The sequence below is a fragment of the Gymnodraco acuticeps genome, unplaced genomic scaffold, assembly GCF_902827175.1.
Source record: "Gymnodraco acuticeps unplaced genomic scaffold, fGymAcu1.1, whole genome shotgun sequence".
Lineage (NCBI taxonomy): Eukaryota > Metazoa > Chordata > Actinopteri > Perciformes > Bathydraconidae > Gymnodraco > Gymnodraco acuticeps.
This window is the reverse complement of record NW_022990388.1, coordinates 749,257-753,293: the sequence shown is the minus strand read 5'-3', so window position 1 is coordinate 753,293 and position 4,037 is coordinate 749,257. Positions and strand designations below refer to the sequence as shown.

Below are 4,037 nucleotides of genomic sequence, written 5' to 3'. Positions count from 1 at the left end.
AGTTGTCATGACTCACGTTATACTGCAACACCTGTACTGCGTACCGGTGAGTACCGGCCCAATTCCAGCACTGGAAACAACAGCAGGAAACCCTGATTAGGAACTTCAGGAAAGGTATGTACTCTCTCTGTTTGTATCTATTAGTTGTGTATTTGGTGTAATCTATAGTAATTACAACTCGCAAAATACAAAATGGACGCCGCTTTGTTGTTGTAGCGTTATCGTTCCGTGAGAAACTAAAACAATGGCAACATCATGTTGGTGAACGTATAAATAGATTAATTTTATTTCGTGACTATAACACGGCAGTATATAAATAAAGCTGTATTGTATATCAACCCAGTACATATATATACTGTTATTCCACACACGACAAATGGATGCTGTTTTGTAGTTCTACAGACATTGACTATTAGCAGTTTATAAATAAAGCTGTATTGTATATCAGTCTATATATATATATATATATATACTATAGCGTGTGTGAAATAACAGTATATATATATATATATATATATATATATATACTATAGCGTGTGTGAAATAACAGTATACACATATATATATATATATATATATATATATATATGTGTATACGGTTATTTCACACACGCTATAGTATATATGAAATAACACTATACACACATATATATGTATATGTATATACATATATATATATATATACTGTTATTTCACACACGCTATAGTATATATATATATATATGTATACTGTTATTTCACACACGCTAAATGGAGGAATTATTTATGATTTGAGTTACATTTTTGAAAGAATAATCCAGTGAAGTAATCAAAGTAATTGTTTTTTCCACATTTGTTTTCACAGTGATGTAGACAAGTATTAAATGGCTTCTGGATCACAGCCATCAACATCTGCCTCATCCGAGCTACGACGTGCATCAGATCAGCATACAGTTGCCCCAGAGCCATCAACATCCAAGCTACGCCGCTGGACGTCTGCACCAGTACTAACTCAGCCTCCCTCTGCGTCTTCTGGTTCAGTGGACAGACTGTCAGGAGGAAAGTGAAACGGGCTGGTGTGTGGAAGACTAAGGTTGTTACCGTTCCTGACACTGTGGTGGACTACAACAGAAGCATGGGCTGCGTGGATGTGTCCGATGCTTTGATTGGGTACTACAGTGTTCACCACAAAACCATGAAATGGTACAAGACCTTTTTTTTACCATTTTCTGGACATTGCAGTGGTGAACAGCTTCCTTCTCCACATGGAGCTGCACAAGATGAGGGGTGGCAGGACGAAGCCACACACCCAGAAGTCCTTCAGGGAGCAGCTTGCTGCAGACATGAGGGGTGAAGTCCCTGCAGCAGCAGCACCACCACCACCCCCCCCCACCATCATCACTCGTATGCATTCCCAAGTATTATGGGGAAGATGCCACCGCGCTCAGGAGGTGCTCTGATGCTGGCAACACAACGGTGAAGACCTATCTACTGCACTAAGTGCCTGGTGCCTCAATTCAAAAACACTTAACACATTCAGGTTGTGTACATTTTTTCTTTTTTGCCAGTATTTACAAAAAAAATGCTTGTGGTGTTATTTCGGTTTTAGTGTCGTTTTTTAGTGTTATTTTTTAAATAAATCTGCTCAAGACAAGAGACAAGTGTATCCTATGTTTCCTAATTGTTATTGTGTAAGTAAACCTTCCTAGAAGTGTTAGTCGGGTGATAAACATGTAAGGTCCACACACAGACACCATTTACATACAAAAAGAAATGTAATTTAAAAACACTTTTATTTGGATGGAATGATTACCTGTAGTGATAATAAAATTATTTTTACAGTATGATACCTGAAAAAGGTCAAATGGCACTGATGGTATCCAAATGTGCCAAAATGTGCCCAAAGGTTAGTCCGCCTGGACTACTTTTAGCTAAACCTCTCTAAAAAGGTCAAATTGAACTTGTTTTGCCTCAATCTTGATACAGGGTACTTATTATATGTTATACTTTGGATTCCTAAAGCTTTTAGTCTACTATCCCATCATTCAAGGGTAGTTTTCACTATAAGTAATGGTTTTTTTTCAGGCGGGGGTAAGAATGTACCTTTTTTTACTATGTTCCATCTGAATTTACTCTGACTGAGAAATATCTATATTGATTCTGACACTTCTACATCCAACTCACAGATGTAACCTTGCTTTGATAAAATAAATTATTCATATAACCCTTTTAGAAGTTAAGTTATAGTCATTTGTTTTGGGCATAGCATTTTCGAGCCTGAAACCTTAAAAACAGGCTCAGGGCTTAAGAGGTTAACCACTCGGCCACGACAAGACAAAAACTAAATTTCACAAATAGTCAGGACTTTCTCGAAACCTGAGAAGAACAAGTCGACCTTTCTTACAAATGGAATTAAGCTTTGGCTTTTTTTTACCTTGCCCTTGTGATACATGATGCATGCTGATACATGATGCATGCTTTCATGTGCTCCTTTTCAACACTTTTTACACATTAACCCGTACAACAGAGACATCCTTGATTGCGACCATAATATTAGTTGGAGATGCCGGGGATTGAACCCGGGGCCTCATACATGCAAAGCATGCGCTCTACCACTGAGCTACATCCCCTGTGTTTTCTTCCATTTCTTTCCCTTTCCTTCAGATTCTTGGATAAAGGAAGATATCAGAAGGATACACATTAAGTTAATTCTGCCCATACTAGGCTTCAAAATCTGAATTGCTCTCTACTTTTCTCAGGTTCATCCTTGATTTGAGCCCGGGACCTCTCGGACCCTAATGGAGAATGATAAAAAACTCAACATGTTTTATCTTTCCTTTGCACACCACTATATCACCATCGTTGGCCAAAAACGTTTTCATTGCCAACTTTTAAATTTGTCTGGTCATTTGTACTAAAAAAGAGCCCGGCATTTGAAAATAATGCAAAAAACTTGTATTGGAGGAATGGGACCAGGCATCTTTGAGATAATACAATTTTGTTCAGGAAGCCGAATTGAAAGGTCTGGAAAGTAGTGAAAATAATTCTTGTTTCCACAGTTCAGTCACTCGTTCTGCAGGGTCATGCTAGTTGTGGCGAATGTGGCTTACGTAGCATGATGCCTCTCCCTGGAAAAACAAAAGGAATTATACGACGTATTGTGTCCCCCGGTCAGCTCCGGAGGGGGTCTCCCTGAGAGCCCTCCATATCCCGTGACTGGAGAACAGGGGGGCCGACCTCATGTCGAGGGGCGTCTCATTCTCCCTCTCCTGGGGAGAGTGAGGCGAGAACGTCTGGCAGTCATCAGCACCGGATCGCCACTCTGGGCCGGCCGTCCTCTCCAGGCTTGGCTCCTGAGAGGGACAGGCTGAGACAGGGTGGATTGTCTGACAGTGTTATTCAGTCTATCCAGGCAGCTAGAGCGGGATCCACCACAGCCTGTTACAGGCCAAAGTGGCTGGGATTCCAGCGATGGTGTGAGGAGCGGAGAATAGAGCCCCTATCTTGTGAGTTGGGCTCTATTTTATCCTTCTTACAGTTATTGGTGGACAGAGGGCTTGCTCATTCTACGGTAAAAGTGTATGCAGCAGCCATCTCGTCCTGCCATGAGGGATTCGACGGCAGGTTAGCCTTTTCTCATCCACTGATGTTGCGGTTTTTACAGGGGGTCAGGAGGCTGCGCCCAGTAGTGCACGCCTCCACCCAGCAGTGGGACCTGCCGCTGGTGCTCGAGGCTCTGGTCACAGAACCATTTGAGCCTCTGGAGCTCTCCTCCCTGAAAGCACTGTCGTGGAAGACAGCATTGCTTCTTGCCTTAACATCAGCCAAAAGAGTGTCCAAGTCAACCGCTCTGTCGGTGCACCTGAGTTGTTTACTGATTCAGGGTGACCGGAGCGGGGCGACACTCAGACCGAACCCCTCCTTTGTGCCCAAGAGCCTAAGGAGTGCGTTCAGGTCGAGGGCTATTCAGTTTGGGGGTTTTAGTCTTCCACCCCATGGTGGGGCAAGGGAAGCAAAATTACACCTCCTCTGCCCGGTGCGTGCGTTAGCATGTTATG

General features: G+C 42.3%; 1 non-coding gene across 1 annotated transcript; it reads right to left on the bottom strand.

Moving 5' to 3' along the window:
- Positions 1–2,537: 2,537 nt before the first annotated feature.
- Positions 2,538–2,609, bottom strand: trnaa-ugc. Its single transcript has one exon. It is a non-coding gene; the product is annotated as a tRNA-Ala (tRNA).
- Between the last annotated feature and the right edge of the window lie 1,428 nt (positions 2,610–4,037).